At 37.9% G+C, this 17,834-nt stretch overlaps 7 non-coding genes across 7 annotated transcripts; all 7 read right to left on the bottom strand.

Moving 5' to 3' along the window:
- Nucleotides 1-881: 881 nt before the first annotated feature.
- On the bottom strand, nt 882-954 carry trnat-ugu (transfer RNA threonine (anticodon UGU)). The gene has a single exon. It is a non-coding gene; the product is annotated as a tRNA-Thr (tRNA).
- Nucleotides 955-3,136: 2,182 nt separating this feature from the next.
- trnat-ugu (transfer RNA threonine (anticodon UGU)) lies at nt 3,137-3,209 on the bottom strand. Its single transcript has one exon. It is a non-coding gene; the product is annotated as a tRNA-Thr (tRNA).
- A 2,183-nt stretch (nt 3,210-5,392) lies between these two features.
- trnat-ugu (transfer RNA threonine (anticodon UGU)) lies at nt 5,393-5,465 on the bottom strand. Its single transcript has one exon. It is a non-coding gene; the product is annotated as a tRNA-Thr (tRNA).
- Nucleotides 5,466-7,647: 2,182 nt separating this feature from the next.
- trnat-ugu (transfer RNA threonine (anticodon UGU)) lies at nt 7,648-7,720 on the bottom strand. Its single transcript has one exon. It is a non-coding gene; the product is annotated as a tRNA-Thr (tRNA).
- Nucleotides 7,721-9,905: 2,185 nt separating this feature from the next.
- On the bottom strand, nt 9,906-9,978 carry trnat-ugu (transfer RNA threonine (anticodon UGU)). The gene has a single exon. It is a non-coding gene; the product is annotated as a tRNA-Thr (tRNA).
- A 2,165-nt stretch (nt 9,979-12,143) lies between these two features.
- trnat-ugu (transfer RNA threonine (anticodon UGU)) lies at nt 12,144-12,215 on the bottom strand. The gene has a single exon. It is a non-coding gene; the product is annotated as a tRNA-Thr (tRNA).
- Nucleotides 12,216-14,382: 2,167 nt separating this feature from the next.
- On the bottom strand, nt 14,383-14,455 carry trnat-ugu (transfer RNA threonine (anticodon UGU)). The gene has a single exon. It is a non-coding gene; the product is annotated as a tRNA-Thr (tRNA).
- Nucleotides 14,456-17,834: the final 3,379 nt, after the last annotated feature.

Below are 17,834 nucleotides of genomic sequence, written 5' to 3'. Positions count from 1 at the left end.
GGAATCCAAAAAGCTACCGGTAAACTTTGTTCATACAAGTCAAACAATGTTCTATTCAATCCTCAGGTACCCTAATTTGTAAATAAAGGATAATACTCCAGACAGAAAGAACGGTGTTCAATAGGAAAGGAAAATAACGAAGAGCGCACCCTCATTCATGGGCGCCAAAAGCCTACTTTTCCTGTTGAGCTCCCTTGGGAAAAACTACTATTACTTGTTCGTATTTCAACAAACAAGCCTGAAACCCTGTTTAAAGACTGTTGACATCTAGTGGAATCCATAGGTACAGCAATCTGGGAGGAATTTTTATATACAGACCCATAGACTTGCATTGGAAAGGCTTCTTAGCGCCAAAAAATAAAACGATTTCTGGATGGTTTTTCCTTGGGTTTTCGCCTGCCATATGAATTCTGTTATACTCACAAACATTATTTTAACCGTTTAGAAAATTCAAAGTGTTTTCCATCAAATTCTACCAATTATATGCATTTCCTAGCTTCTGGGCCTGAATAACAGGCAGTTTACTTTGGGCACGTCAGTCAGGCAGAAATTCAGAATACTGCCCCCTATCCTTAAGAAGTTTTAATACTTTCTCAGAAGTAGACATTATTTACTATACTGAACAAAAATATATACGCAACACGCAACAATTTTTTTTTTTACTGAGTTACAGTTAATATAAGGAAAAGTTCAAGTTAATGTTGTTATTCTTTCAACATGCATCACTGGATTACATGACCTCTGCTACTCCTGTCTCTAGTTTCAGCACTTTTAAAATCATGATGGGCAGCCCAGGACAGAATCGGCAAATGGTTACTCCCACCCTTTGCAGCACTGCGTAAAGTTTCAGATGAATGTCACAGAGGGTAGAGTCAAAATCAAGGCCCCAGTGAGAATTGAACTCACGACCCCTGGTTTACAAGACCAGTGCTCTAACCACTGAGCTATGGAGCCATACAGCTATGTATGAATAATTGGAACGTTATAAAGAACACACCCGTCATACAGTTAAAAAAAGAGACACACCTAAGTAACCAAACATGCAGCTTTCCCAGTCTGGCTCCTACAGTAAAAGCAGATTCCTTGACATCCTTTGTTATACATTTAATGACAAACTCTCCCAGGTCTATGTGACCCAGAGGCAGGTCTGGTCTAGTGGTCATCATTCTTCAGAATTCTCCTTTAATAGTCTCCTCTCCTCCTTTCATTGTCTCCTCTCTTAATGACCATCTATTTTGTTATTTTTAGGGGTAGATCAGCTTTAATACTGCAGATAGATTGTGTGTCCTTTCAATGTAACTGTCTGCATCATTTCCAATCCCCCATACATTTTTTTTACAAACATTCCATTGTATTATTTTCCCTTAACCCTACCACCCCTCCCCTAATTGGAGTAAATTAATGGACATCAATACTTAGACTTCTACTTCTAGCTTATACATACTATAAACATATTAGGGACACAGTATATTTTACATTAGTCATATTTTTATATTTTTAAATTTAGTCCCACCCTTCAGCTACCCTCAACCCCTCCCACCAATCTCTGAAAACCATCCAACTTTATAATGGTGAACTTATCATTGTTCAGTTGTATTCCAGAGAGGTTAGAGAAATGATCTAGATTGTCTATGAGGCTGTGCAGCGATCCAAATGGTGGTTTTAAAAGAAAGCATGAGTCCTCAGCATACAATGACACCTTTGTTTTTAAGCCCCGGATTTCTATCGCCTTGATTTTATTGTTGGATCTTATTTTAATAGCTAAAATTTCGATGGCCATAATAAATAGATATGTCGATAGTTGACAACCTTGTTTCACTTCTCTTGACAGTAATACCCTTTTCCCACAACATCCGGTGAAATTGGAGAGCGCCAAATTCAAATGACAAAGTCATAATATTAAACATTCATGAAGATAGAAGTGTGTCATATCATTTAAAAGCTTAACTGCTTGTTAATCCAAATGCATTGCCAGATTTCAAAAAGGCTTTACGGCGGAAGCATACCATGCGATTATCTGAGGACAGCGCACCACATCAAAATATTTTTTCAACCAGCACAGGCTTCACAGAATAGCAAATAGCAATGAAATAAATCACTTACCTTTGAAGATCTTCCTCTGTTTGCAATCCCAAGGGTCCCAGCTACACAATGAATGTGCGTCTTGTTTGATCAAGTCCTTCTTTATATCCCAAAAAGTTAGTTTAGTTGGCGCCATTGATTTCAGTAATCCACTCCTTCAACATGCATACAAAGGAATCCAAAAAGCTACTGGTAAACTTTGTTCATACAAGTCAAACAATGTTCTATTCAATCCTCAGGTACCCTAATTTGTAAATAAAGGATAATACTCCAGACAGAAAGAACGGTGTTCAATAGGAAAGGAAAATAACGAAGAGCGCACCCTCATTCATGGGCGCCAAAAGCCTACTTTTCCTGTTGAGCTCCCTTGGGAAAAACTACTATTACTTGTTCGTATTTCAACAAACAAGCCTGAAACCCTGTTTAAAGACTGTTGACATCTAGTGGAATCCATAGGTACAGCAATCTGGGAGGAATTTTTATATACAGACCCATAGACTTGCATTGGAAAGGCTTCTTAGCGCCAAAAAATAAAACGATTTCTGGATGGTTTTTCCTTGGGTTTTCGCCTGCCATATGAATTCTGTTATACTCACAAACATTATTTTAACCGTTTAGAAAATTCAAAGTGTTTTCCATCAAATTCTACCAATTATATGCATTTCCTAGCTTCTGGGCCTGAATAACAGGCAGTTTACTTTGGGCACGTCAGTCAGGCAGAAATTCAGAATACTGCCCCCTATCCTTAAGAAGTTTTAATACTTTCTCAGAAGTAGACATTATTTACTATACTGAACAACAATATATACGCAACACGCAACATTTTTTTTTTTTACTGAGTTACAGTTAATATAAGGAAAAGTTCAAGTTAATGTTGTTATTCTTTCAACATGCATCACTGGATTACATGACCTCTGCTACTCCTGTCTCTAGTTTCAGCACTTTTAAAATCATGATGGGCAGCCCAGGACAGAATCGGCAAATGGTTACTCCCACCCTTTGCAGCACTGCGTAAAGTTTCAGATGAATGTCACAGAGGGTAGAGTCAAAATCAAGGCCCCAGTGAGAATTGAACTCACGACCCCTGGTTTACAAGACCAGTGCTCTAACCACTGAGCTATGGAGCCATACAGCTATGTATGAATAATTGGAACGTTATAAAGAACACACCCGTCATACAGTTAAAAAAAGAGACACACCTAAGTAACCAAACATGCAGCTTTCCCAGTCTGGCTCCTACAGTAAAAGCAGATTCCTTGACATCCTTTGTTATACATTTAATGACAAACTCTCCCAGGTCTATGTGACCCAGAGGCAGGTCTGGTCTAGTGGTCATCATTCTTCAGAATTCTCCTTTAATAGTCTCCTCTCCTCCTTTCATTGTCTCCTCTCTTAATGACCATCTATTTTGTTATTTTTAGGGGTAGATCAGCTTTAATACTGCAGATAGATTGTGTGTCCTTTCAATGTAACTGTCTGCATCATTTCCAATCCCCCATACATTTTTTTTACAAACATTCCATTGTATTATTTTCCCTTAACCCTACCACCCCTCCCCTAATTGGAGTAAATTAATGGACATCAATACTTAGACTTCTACTTCTAGCTTATACATACTATAAACATATTAGGGACACAGTATATTTTACATTAGTCATATTTTTATATTTTTAAATTTAGTCCCACCCTTCAGCTACCCTCAACCCCTCCCACCAATCTCTGAAAACCATCCAACTTTATAATGGTGAACTTATCATTGTTCAGTTGTATTCCAGAGAGGTTAGAGAAATGATCTAGATTGTCTATGAGGCTGTGCAGCGATCCAAATGGTGGTTTTAAAAGAAAGCATGAGTCCTCAGCATACAATGACACCTTTGTTTTTAAGCCCCGGATTTCTATCGCCTTGATTTTATTGTTGGATCTTATTTTAATAGCTAAAATTTCGATGGCCATAATAAATAGATATGTCGATAGTTGACAACCTTGTTTCACTTCTCTTGACAGTAATACCCTTTTCCCACAACATCCGGTGAAATTGGAGAGCTCCAAATTCAAATGACAAAGTCATAATATTAAACATTCATGAAGATAGAAGTGTGTCATATCATTTAAAAGCTTAACTGCTTGTTAATCCAAATGCATTGCCAGATTTCAAAAAGGCTTTACGGCGGAAGCATACCATGCGATTATCTGAGGACAGCGCACCACATCAAAATATTTTTTCAACCAGCACAGGCTTCACAGAATAGCAAATAGCAATGAAATAAATCACTTACCTTTGAAGATCTTCCTCTGTTTGCAATCCCAAGGGTCCCAGCTACACAATGAATGTGCGTCTTGTTTGATCAAGTCCTTCTTTATATCCCAAAAAGTTAGTTTAGTTGGCGCCATTGATTTCAGTAATCCACTCCTTCAACATGCATACAAAGGAATCCAAAAAGCTACTGGTAAACTTTGTTCATACAAGTCAAACAATGTTCTATTCAATCCTCAGGTACCCTAATTTGTAAATAAAGGATAATACTCCAGACAGAAAGAACGGTGTTCAATAGGAAAGGAAAATAACGAAGAGCGCACCCTCATTCATGGGCGCCAAAAGCCTACTTTTCCTGTTGAGCTCCCTTGGGAAAAACTACTATTACTTGTTCGTATTTCAACAAACAAGCCTGAAACCCTGTTTAAAGACTGTTGACATCTAGTGGAATCCATAGGTACAGCAATCTGGGAGGAATTTTTATATACAGACCCATAGACTTGCATTGGAAAGGCTTCTTAGCGCCAAAAAATAAAACGATTTCTGGATGGTTTTTCCTTGGGTTTTCGCCTGCCATATGAATTCTGTTATACTCACAAACATTATTTTAACCGTTTAGAAAATTCAAAGTGTTTTCCATCAAATTCTACCAATTATATGCATTTCCTAGCTTCTGGGCCTGAATAACAGGCAGTTTACTTTGGGCACGTCAGTCAGGCAGAAATTCAGAATACTGCCCCCTATCCTTAAGAAGTTTTAATACTTTCTCAGAAGTAGACATTATTTACTATACTGAACAAAAATATATACGCAACACGCAACAATAGTTTTTTTTTACTGAGTTACAGTTAATATAAGGAAAAGTTCAAGTTAATGTTGTTATTCTTTCAACATGCATCACTGGATTACATGACCTCTGCTACTCCTGTCTCTAGTTTCAGCACTTTTAAAATCATGATGGGCAGCCCAGGACAGAATCGGCAAATGGTTACTCCCACCCTTTGCAGCACTGCGTAAAGTTTCAGATGAATGTCACAGAGGGTAGAGTCAAAATCAAGGCCCCAGTGAGAATTGAACTCACGACCCCTGGTTTACAAGACCAGTGCTCTAACCACTGAGCTATGGAGCCATACAGCTATGTATGAATAATTGGAACGTTATAAAGAACACACCCGTCATACAGTTAAAAAAAGAGACACACCTAAGTAACCAAACATGCAGCTTTCCCAGTCTGGCTCCTACAGTAAAAGCAGATTCCTTGACATCCTTTGTTATACATTTAATGACAAACTCTCCCAGGTCTATGTGACCCAGAGGCAGGTCTGGTCTAGTGGTCATCATTCTTCAGAATTCTCCTTTAATAGTCTCCTCTCCTCCTTTCATTGTCTCCTCTCTTAATGACCATCTATTTTGTTATTTTTAGGGGTAGATCAGCTTTAATACTGCAGATAGATTGTGTGTCCTTTCAATGTAACTGTCTGCATCATTTCCAATCCCCCATACATTTTTTTTACAAACATTCCATTGTATTATTTTCCCTTAACCCTACCACCCCTCCCCTAATTGGAGTAAATTAATGGACATCAATACTTAGACTTCTACTTCTAGCTTATACATACTATAAACATATTAGGGACACAGTATATTTTACATTAGTCATATTTTTATATTTTTAAATTTAGTCCCACCCTTCAGCTACCCTCAACCCCTCCCACCAATCTCTGAAAACCATCCAACTTTATAATGGTGAACTTATCATTGTTCAGTTGTATTCCAGAGAGGTTAGAGAAATGATCTAGATTGTCTATGAGGCTGTGCAGCGATCCAAATGGTGGTTTTAAAAGAAAGCATGAGTCCTCAGCATACAATGACACCTTTGTTTTTAAGCCCCGGATTTCTATCGCCTTGATTTTATTGTTGGATCTTATTTTAATAGCTAAAATTTCGATGGCCATAATAAATAGATATGTCGATAGTTGACAACCTTGTTTCACTTCTCTTGACAGTAATACCCTTTTCCCACAACATCCGGTGAAATTGGAGAGCTCCAAATTCAAATGACAAAGTCATAATATTAAACATTCATGAAGATAGAAGTGTGTCATATCATTTAAAAGCTTAACTGCTTGTTAATCCAAATGCATTGCCAGATTTCAAAAAGGCTTTACGGCGGAAGCATACCATGCGATTATCTGAGGACAGCGCACCACATCAAAATATTTTTTCAACCAGCACAGGCTTCACAGAATAGCAAATAGCAATGAAATAAATCACTTACCTTTGAAGATCTTCCTCTGTTTGCAATCCCAAGGGTCCCAGCTACACAATGAATGTGCGTCTTGTTTGATCAAGTCCTTCTTTATATCCCAAAAAGTTAGTTTAGTTGGCGCCATTGATTTCAGTAATCCACTCCTTCAACATGCATACAAAGGAATCCAAAAAGCTACTGGTAAACTTTGTTCATACAAGTCAAACAATGTTCTATTCAATCCTCAGGTACCCTAATTTGTAAATAAAGGATAATACTCCAGACAGAAAGAACGGTGTTCAATAGGAAAGGAAAATAACGAAGAGCGCACCCTCATTCATGGGCGCCAAAAGCCTACTTTTCCTGTTGAGCTCCCTTGGGAAAAACTACTATTACTTGTTCGTATTTCAACAAACAAGCCTGAAATCCTGTTTAAAGACTGTTGACATCTAGTGGAATCCATAGGTACAGCAATCTGGGAGGAATTTTTATATACAGACCCATAGACTTGCATTGGAAAGGCTTCTTAGCGCCAAAAAATAAAACGATTTCTGGATGGTTTTTCCTTGGGTTTTCGCCTGCCATATGAATTCTGTTATACTCACAAACATTATTTTAACCGTTTAGAAAATTCAAAGTGTTTTCCATCAAATTCTACCAATTATATGCATTTCCTAGCTTCTGGGCCTGAATAACAGGCAGTTTACTTTGGGCACGTCAGTCAGGCAGAAATTCAGAATACTGCCCCCTATCCTTAAGAAGTTTTAATACTTTCTCAGAAGTAGACATTATTTACTATACTGAACAAAAATATATACGCAACACGCAACATTTTTTTTTTTTACTGAGTTACAGTTAATATAAGGAAAAGTTCAAGTTAATGTTGTTATTCTTTCAACATGCATCACTGGATTACATGACCTCTGCTACTCCTGTCTCTAGTTTCAGCACTTTTAAAATCATGATGGGCAGCCCAGGACAGAATCGGCAAATGGTTACTCCCACCCTTTGCAGCACTGTGTAAAGTTTCAGATGAATGTCACAGAGGGTAGAGTCAAAATCAAGGCCCCAGTGAGAATTGAACTCACGACCCCTGGTTTACAAGACCAGTGCTCTAACCACTGAGCTATGGAGCCATACAGCTATGTATGAATAATTGGAACGTTATAAAGAACACACCCGTCATACAGTTAAAAAAGAGACACACCTAAGTAACCAAACATGCAGCTTTCCCAGTCTGGCTCCTACAGTAAAAGCAGATTCCTTGACATCCTTTGTTATACATTTAATGACAAACTCTCCCAGGTCTATGTGACCCAGAGGCAGGTCTGGTCTAGTGGTCATCATTCTTCAGAATTCTCCTTTAATAGTCTCCTCTCCTCCTTTCATTGTCTCCTCTCTTAATGACCATCTATTTTGTTATTTTTAGGGGTAGATCAGCTTTAATACTGCAGATAGATTGTGTGTCCTTTCAATGTAACTGTCTGCATCATTTCCAATCCCCCATACATTTTTTTTACAAACATTCCATTGTATTATTTTCCCTTAACCCTACCACCCCTCCCCTAATTGGAGTAAATTAATGGACATCAATACTTAGACTTCTACTTCTAGCTTATACATACTATAAACATATTAGGGACACAGTATATTTTACATTAGTCATATTTTTATATTTTTAAATTTAGTCCCACCCTTCAGCTACCCTCAACCCCTCCCACCAATCTCTGAAAACCATCCAACTTTATAATGGTGAACTTATCATTGTTCAGTTGTATTCCAGAGAGGTTAGAGAAATGATCTAGATTGTCTATGAGGCTGTGCAGCGATCCAAATGGTGGTTTTAAAAGAAAGCATGAGTCCTCAGCATACAATGACACCTTTGTTTTTAAGCCCCGGATTTCTATCCCCTTGATTTTATTGTTGGATCTGATTTTAATAGCTAACATTTCGATGGCCATAATAAATAGATATGTCGATAGTTGACAACCTTGTTTCACTTCTCTTGACAGTAATACCCTTTTCCCACAACATCCGGTGAAATTGGAGAGCGCCAAATTCAAATGACAAAGTCATAATATTAAACATTCATGAAGATAGAAGTGTGTCATATCATTTAAAAGCTTAACTGCTTGTTAATCCAAATGCATTGCCAGATTTCAAAAAGGCTTTACGGCGGAAGCATACCATGCTGATTATCTGAGGACAGCGCACCACATCAAAATATTTTTTCAACCAGCACAGGCTTCACAGAATCGCAAATAGCAGATGAAATAAATCACTTACCTTTGAAGATCTTCCTCTGTTTGCAATCCCAAGGGTCCCAGCTACACAATGAATGTGCGTTTTGTTTGATCAAGTCCTTCTTTATATCCCAAAAAGTTAGTTAGTTGGCGCCATTGATTTCAGTAATCCACTCCTTCAACATGCATACAAAGGAATCCAAAAAGCTACCGGTAAACTTTGTTCATACAAGTCAAACAATGTTCTATTCAATCCTCAGGTACCCTAATTTGTAAATAAAGGATAAACCTCCAGACAGAAAGAACGGTGTTCAATAGGAAAGGAAAATAACGAAGAGCGCACCCTCATTCATGGGCGCCAAAAGCCTACTTTCCTGTTGAGCTCCCTTGGGAAAAACTACTATTACTTGTTCGTATTTCAACAAACAAGCCTGAAACCCTGTTTAAAGACTGTTGACATCTATTAGAATCCATAGGTACAGCAATCTGGGAGGAATTTTTATATACAGACCCATAGACTTGCATTGGAAAGGCTTCTTAGCGCCAAAAAATAAAACGATTTCTGGATGGTTTTTCCTTGGGTTTTCGCCTGCCATATGAATTCTGTTATACTCACAAACATTATTTTAACCGTTTAGAAAATTCAAAGTGTTTTCCATCAAATTCTACCAATTATATGCATTTCCTAGCTTCTGGGCCTGAATAACAGGCAGTTTACTTTGGGCACGTCAGTCAGGCAGAAATCAGAATACTGCCCCCTATCCTTAAGAAGTTTTAATACTTTCTCAGAAGTAGACATTATTTACTATACTGAACAAAATATATACGCAACACGCAACACGCAACAATTTTTTTTTTTTACTGAGTTACAGTTAATATAAGGAAAAGTTCAAGTTAATGTGTTATTCTTTCAACATGCATCACTGATTACATGACCTCTGCTACTCCTGTCTCTAGTTTCAGCACTTTTTTAAATCATGATGGGCAGCCCAGGACAGAATCAGCAATTGTTACTCCCACCCTTTGCAGCACTGTGTAAAGTTTCAGATGAATGTCACAGAGGGTAGAGTCAAAATCAAGGCCCCAGTGAGAATTGAACTCACGACCCCTGGTTTACAAGACCAGTGCTCTAACCACTGAGCTATGGAGCCATACAGCTATTTATGAATAATTGGAACGTTATAAAGAACACACCCGTCATACAGTTAAAAAAAGAGACACACCTAAGTAACCAAACATGCAGCTTTCCCAGTCTGGCTCCTACAGTAAAGCAGATTCCTTGACATCCTTTGTTATACATTTAATGACAAACTCTCCCAGGTCTATGTGACCCAGAGGCAGGTCTGGTCTAGTGGTCATCATTCTTCAGAATTCTCCTTTAATAGTCTCCTCTCCTCCTTTCATTGTCTCCTCTCTTAATGACCATCTATTTGTTATTTTTAGGGGTAGATCAGCTTTAATACTGCAGATAGATTGTGTGTCCTTTCCATGTAACTGTCTGCATCATTTCCAATCCCCCATACATTTTTTTTACAACATTCCATTATATTATTTTCCTTAACCCTACCACCCCTCCCCTAATTGGAGTAAATTAATGGACATCAATACTTAGACTTCTACTTCTAGCTTATACATACTATAAACATATTAGGGGACACAGTATATTTTACATTAGTCATATTTTTATATTTTTAATTTTAGTCCCACCCTTCAGCTACCCTCAACCCCTCCCCCAATCTCTGAAAACCATCCAACTTTATAATGGTGAACTTATCATTGTTCAGTTGTATTCCAGAGAGGTTAGAGAAATGATCTAGATTGTCTATGAGGCTGTGCAGCGATCCAAATGGTGGTTTTAAAAGAAAGCATGAGTCCTCAGCATACAATGACACCTTTGTTTTAAGCCCCGGATTTCTATCCCCTTGATTTTATTGTTGGATCTGATTTTAATAGCTAACATTTCGATGGCCATAATAAATAGATATGTCGATAGTTGACAACCTTGTTTCACTTCTCTTGACAGTAATACCCTTTTCCCACAACATCCGGTGAAATGGAGAGCGCCAAATTCAAATGACAAAGTCCTAATATTAAACATTCATGAAGATCGAAGTGTGTCATATCATTTAAAAGCTTAACTGCTTGTTAATCCAAATGCAGTTGCCAGATTTCAAAAAGGCTTTACGGCGGAAGCATACCATGCGATTATCTGAGGACAGCGCACCACATCAAAATATTTTTTCACCAGCACAGGCTTCACGAATAGCAAATAGCGATGAAATAAATCACTTACCTTTGAAGATTTCCTCTGTTTGCAATCCCAGGGCTCCCAGCTACACAATGACTGTGCGTTGTTTGATCAGTCCTTCTTTATATCCAAAAGTTCGTTTAGTTGGCGCCATTGATTTCAGTATCCACTCCTTCAACATGCATACAAAGGAATCCAAAAAGCTACCGGTAAAACTTTGTTCATACAGTCAAACAATGTTCTATTCACTCCTCAGGTACCCTAATTTGTAAATAAGGATAATACTCCGACAGAAAGAACGGTGTTCAATAGGAAGGAAAATAACGAAGCGCGACCCTCATTCATGGCGCCAAAGCCTACTTTCCTGTTGAGCTCCCTTGGGAAAAACACTATTACTTGTTCGTATTTCAACAACAAGCCTGAAACCCTGTTTAAAGACTGTTGGACATCTATTAGAATCCATAGGTACAGCAATCTGGGAGGAATTTTTATATACAGACCATAGACTTGCATTGGAAAGGCTTCTTAGCGCCAAAAAATAAAACGATTTCTGGATGGTTTTTCCTTGGGTTTTCGCCTGCCATATGAATTCTGTTATACTCACAAACATTATTTTAACCGTTTAGAAAATTCAAGTGTTTTCCATCAAATTTCTACCAATTATATGCATTTCCTAGCTTCTGGGCCTGAATAACAGGCAGTTTACTTTGGGCACGTCAGTCAGGCAGAAATTCAGAATACTGCCCCCTATCTTAAGAAGTTTTAATACTTTCTCAGAAGTAGACATTATTTACTATACTGAACAAAAATATATACGCAACACGCAAACGCAACAATTTTTTTTTTTTACTGAGTTACAGTTAATATAAGAAAAAGTTCAAGTTAATGTTGTTATTCTTTCAACATGCATCACTGGATTACATGACCTCTGCTACTCCTGTCTCTAGTTTCAGCACTTTTAAATCATGATGGGCAGCCCAGGACAGAATCGGCAAATGGTTACTCCCACCCTTTGCAGCACTGTGTAAAGTTTCAGATGAATGTCACAGAGGTGTAGAGTCAAAATCAAGGCCCCAGTGAGAATTGAACTCACGACCCTGGTTTACAAGACCAGTGCTCTAACCACTGAGCTATGGAGCCATACAGCTATGTATGAATAATTGGAACGTTATAAAGAACACACCCGTCATACAGTTAAAAAAGAGACACACCTAAGTAACCAAACATGCAGCTTTCCCAGTCTGGCTCCTACAGTAAAAGCAGATTCCTTGACATCCTTTGTTATACATTTAATGACAAACTCTCCCAGGTCTATGTGACCCAGAGGCAGGTCTGGTCTAGTGGTCATCATTCTTCAGAATTCTCCTTTAATAGTCTCCTCTCCTCCTTTCATTGTCTCCTCTCTTAATGACCATCTATTTTGTTATTTTTAGGGGTAGATCAGCTTTAATACTGCAGATAGATTGTGTGTCCTTTCAATGTAACTGTCTGCATCATTTCCAATCCCCCATACATTTTTTTTACAAACATTCCATTATATTATTTTCCTTAACCCTACCACCCCTCCCCTAATTGAGTAAATTAATGGACATCAATACTAGACTTCTACTTCTAGCTTATACATACTATAAACATATTAGGGACACAGTATATTTTACATTAGTCATATTTTTATATTTTAATTTAGTCCCACCCTTCAGCTACCCTCAACCCCTCCCACCAATCTCTGAAAACCATCCAACTTTATAATGGTGAACTTATCATTGTTCAGTTGTATTCCAGAGAGGTTAGAGAAATGATCTAGATTGTCTATGAGGCTGTGCAGCGATCCAAATGGTGGTTTTAAAAGAAAGCATGAGTCCTCAGCATACAATGACACTTTGTTTTTAAGCCCCGGATTTCTATCCCCTGATTTTATTGTTGGATCTGATTTTAATAGCTAACATTTCGATGGCCATAATAAATAGATATGTCGATAGTTGACAACCTTGTTTCACTTCTCTTGACAGTAATACCCTTTTCCCACAACATCCGGTGAAATTGGAGAGCGCCAAATTCAAATGACAAAGTCATAATATTAAACATTCATGAAGATAGAAGTGTGTCATATCATTTAAAGCTTAACTGCTTGTTAATCCAAATGCGTTGCCAGATTTCAAAAAGGCTTTACGGCGGAAGCATACCATGTGATTATCTGAGGACAGCGCACCACATCAAAATATTTTTTCAACCAGCACAGGCTTCACAGAATCGCAAATAGCGATGAAATAAATCACTTACCTTTGAAGATCTTCCTCTGTTTGCAATCCCAAGGGTCCCAGCTACACAATGAATGGCGTTTGTTTGATCAAGTCCTTCTTTATATCAAAAAAGTTAGTTTAGTTGGCGCCATTGATTTCAGTAATCCACTCCTTCAACATGCATACAAAGGAATCCAAAAAGCTACCGGTAAACTTTGTTCATACAAGTCAAACAATGTTCTATTCAATCCTCAGGTACCCTAATTTGTAAATAAAGGATAAACCTCCAGACAGAAAGAACGGTGGTGTTCAATAGGAAAGGAAAATAACGAGAGCGCACCCTCATTCATGGGCGCCAAAAGCCTACTTTTCCTGTTGAGCTCCCTTGGGGAAAAACTACTATTATTGTTCGTATTCAACAAACAAGCCTGAAACCCTGTTAAGACTGTTGACATCTATTAGAATCCATAGGTTACAGCAATCGGAGGAATTTTTATATACAGACCCATAGACTGCATTGGAAAGGCTTCTTAGCGCCAAAAAATAAACGATTTCTGGATGGTTTTTCCTTGGGTTTTCGCCCTGCCATATGAATTCTGTTATACTCACAAACATTATTTTAACCGTTTAGAAAATTCAAAGTGTTTTCCATCAAATTCTACCAATTATATGCATTTCTAGCTTCTGGGCCTGAATAACAGGCAGTTACTTTGGGCACGTCAGTCAGGCAGAAATTCAGAATACTGCCCCCTATCCTTAAGAAGTTTTAATACTTTCTCAGAAGTAGACATTATTTACTATACTGAACAAAAATATACGCAACGCAACACGCAACAATTTTTTTTTTTACTGAGTTACAGTTAATATAAGGAAAAGTTCAAGTTAATGTTGTTATTCTTTCAACATGCATCACTGGATACATGACCTCTGCTACTCCTGTCTCTAGTTTCAGCACTTTTTAAATCATGATGGGCAGCCCAGGACAGAATCAGCAAATTGTTACTCCCACCCTTTGCAGCACTGTGTAAAGTTTCAGATGAATGTCACAGAGGGTAGAGTCAAAATCAAGGCCCCAGTGAGAATTGAACTCACGACCCCTGGTTTACAAGACCAGTGCTCTAACCACTGAGCTATGGAGCCATACAGCTATTTATGAATAATTGGAACGTTATAAAGAACACACCCGTCATACAGTTAAAAAAAGAGACACACCTAGTAACCAAACATGCAGCTTTCCCAGTCTGGCTCCTACAGTAAAAGCAGATTCCTTGACATCCTTTGTTATACATTTAATGACAAACTCTCCCAGGTCTATGTGACCCAGAGGCAGGTATGGTCTAGTGGTCATCATTCTTCAGAATTCTCCTTTAATAGTCTCCTCTCTCCTTTCATTGTCTCCTCTCTAATGACCATCTATTTTGTTATTTAGGGGTAGATCAGCTTTAATACTGCAGATAGATTGTGTGTCCTTTCAATGTAACTGTCTGCATCATTTCCAATCCCCATACATTTTTTTACAAACATTCCATTATATTATTTTCCCTTAACCCTACCACCCCTCCCCTAATTGGAGTAATTAATGGACATCAATACTTAGACTTCTACTTCTAGCTTATACATACTATAAACATATTAGGGACACAGTATATTTTACATTAGTCATATTTTTATATTTTTAATTTTAGTCCCACCCTTCAGCTACCCTCAACCCCTCCCACCAATCTCTGAAACCATCCAACTTTATAATGGTGAACTTATCATTGTTCAGTTGTATTCCAGAGAGGTTAGAGAAATGATCTAGATTGTCTATGAGGCTGTGCAGCGATCCAAATGGTGGTTTTAAAAGAAAGCATGAGTCCTCAGCATACAATGACACCTTTGTTTTTAAGCCCCGGATTTCTATCCCCTTTTTTATTGTTGGATCTGATTTAATAGCTAACATTTCGATGGCCATAATAAAAATAGATATGTCGATAGTTGACAACCTTGTTCACTTCTCTTGACAGTAATACCCTTTTCCCACAACATCGGTGTGAAATTGGAGAGCGCAAATTCAAATGACAAAGTCATAATATTAACATTCATGAAGATAGAAGTGTGTCATATCATTTAAAAGCTTAACTGCTTGTTAATCCAAATGCGTTGCCAGATTTCAAAAAGGCTTTACGGCGGAAGCATACCATGCGATTATCTGAGGACAGCGCACCACATCAAATATTTTTTCAACCAGCACAGGCTTCACAGAATCGCAAATAGCGATGAACATAAATCACTTACCTTTGAAGATCTTCCTCTGTTTGCAATCCAAGGGTCCCAGCTACACAATGAATGTGCGTTTTGTTTGATCAAGTCCTTCTTTATATCCAAAAAAGTAGTTTAGTTGGCGCCATTGATTTTCAGTAATCCACTCCTTCAACATGCATACAAAGAATCCAAAAAGCTACCGGTAAACTTTGTCATACAGTATCAAAACAATGTTTATATTCAATCCTCAGGTACCCTAATTGTAAATAAAGGATAAACCTCCAGACAGAAAGAACGGTGTTCAATAGGAAAGGAAAATAACGAAGAGCGCACCCTCATTCATGGGCGCAAAAGCCTACTTTTCCTGTTGAGCTCCCTTGGGAAAACTACTATACTTGTTCGTATTTCAACAAACAAGCCTGAAACCTGTTAAAGACTGTTGACATCTAGTGGAATCCATAGGTACAGCAATCTGGAGGAATTTTATATACAGAACCATAGACTTGCATTGGAAAGGCTTCTTAGCGCCAAAAAATAAAACGATTTCTGGATGGTTTTCCTTGGGTTTTCGCCTGCCATATGAATTCTGTTATACTCACAAACATTATTTTAACCGTTTAGAAAATTCAAAGTGTTTTCCATCAAATTCTACCAATTATATGCATTTCTAGCTTCTGGGCCTGAATAACAGGCAGTTTACTTGGGCACGTCAGTCAGGCAGAAATTCAGAATACTGCCCCCTATCCTAAGAAGTTTTAATACTTTCTCAGAAGTAGACATTATTTACTATACTGAACAAAAATATATACGCAACACACGCAACAATTTTTTTTTACTGAGTACAGTTAATATAAGGAAAAGTTCAAGTTAATGTTGTTATTCTTTCAACATGCATCACTGGATTACATGACCTCTGCTACTCCTGTCTCTAGTTTCAGCACTTTTTAAAATCATGATGCACCGCCCAGGACATAGAAACGGCAAATGGTTACTCCCACCCTTTGCAGCACTGTGTAAAGTTTCAGATGAATGTCACAGAGGGTAGAGTCAAAATCAAGGCCCAGTGAGAATTGAACTCACGACCCCCTTGTTTACAAGACCAGTGTCTACCACTGAGCTATGGAGCCATACAGCTATGTATGAATAATTGGAACGTTATAAAGAACACACCCGGTCATACAGTTAAAAAAGAGACACACCTAAGTAACCAAAACATGCAGCTTTCCCAGTCGGGCTCCTACAGTAAAGCAGAGTCCTTGACATCCTTGTATAAATTTAATGACAAACTCTCCCAGGTCTATGTGACCAGAGCAGGTCTGGTCTAGTGGTAATCATTCTTTCAGAATTCTCCTTTAATAGTCGCCTCTCATCCTTTCATTGTCTCCTCTCTTAATGACCATCTATTTTGTATTTTTAGGGGTAGATCAGCTTTAATACTGCAGATAGATTGTGGTCCTTTCAATGTAACTGTCGCATCATTTCCAATCCCCCATACATTTTTTTTACAAACATTCCATTATTATTTTCCCTTAAACCCTACCACCCCTCCCCTAATGGAGAGTAAATTAATGGACATCAATACTTAGACTTCTACTTCTAGCTTATACATACTATAAACATATTAGGACACAGTATATTTTACATTAGTCATATTTTTATATTTTGAATTTTAGTCCCAACCTTCAGCTCCCTCAACCCTCCCACCAATCTCTAAAACCATCCAACGTTTATAATGGTGAACTTATCATGTTCAGTTGTCATTCCAGAGAGGTTAGAGAATGATCTAGATGTTATAGAGGCTGTGCATGCGATCCAAATGTGGTTTTTAAAGAAAGCATGAGTCCTCAGCATACAATGACACCTTTGTTTTAAGCCCCGGATTTCTATCCCTTGATTTTTTGTTTATTGTTGGATCTTATGATTTTAATAGCTAACATTTCGATGGCCATAATAAATAGATATGTCGATAGTTGACAACATGTTTCATCTCTTGACAGTAATAACCTTGTTCCCACAACATCCGTGAAATTGGAGAGCGCCAAAGCCAAATTAAATGCAAAGTCATAAATGAAACAATTCATGAAGATAGAAGTGTGTCATATTGTTTTAAAAGCTTAACTGCTTGTTAATCCAAATGCATTGCCAGATTTCAAAAAGGCCTTACGCGGAAGATACCATGCGATTATCTGAGGACAGCGCACCACATCAACATATTTTTTCAACCAGCACAGGCTTCACAGAATAGCAAATAGCAATGAAATAAATCACTTACCTT

Source organism: Oncorhynchus kisutch, unplaced genomic scaffold (assembly GCF_002021735.2).
Source record: "Oncorhynchus kisutch isolate 150728-3 unplaced genomic scaffold, Okis_V2 scaffold2278, whole genome shotgun sequence".
Lineage (NCBI taxonomy): Eukaryota > Metazoa > Chordata > Actinopteri > Salmoniformes > Salmonidae > Oncorhynchus > Oncorhynchus kisutch.
Note: the sequence above shows the minus strand (reverse complement) of the source record. Positions and strands in the feature narration are given on the sequence as shown.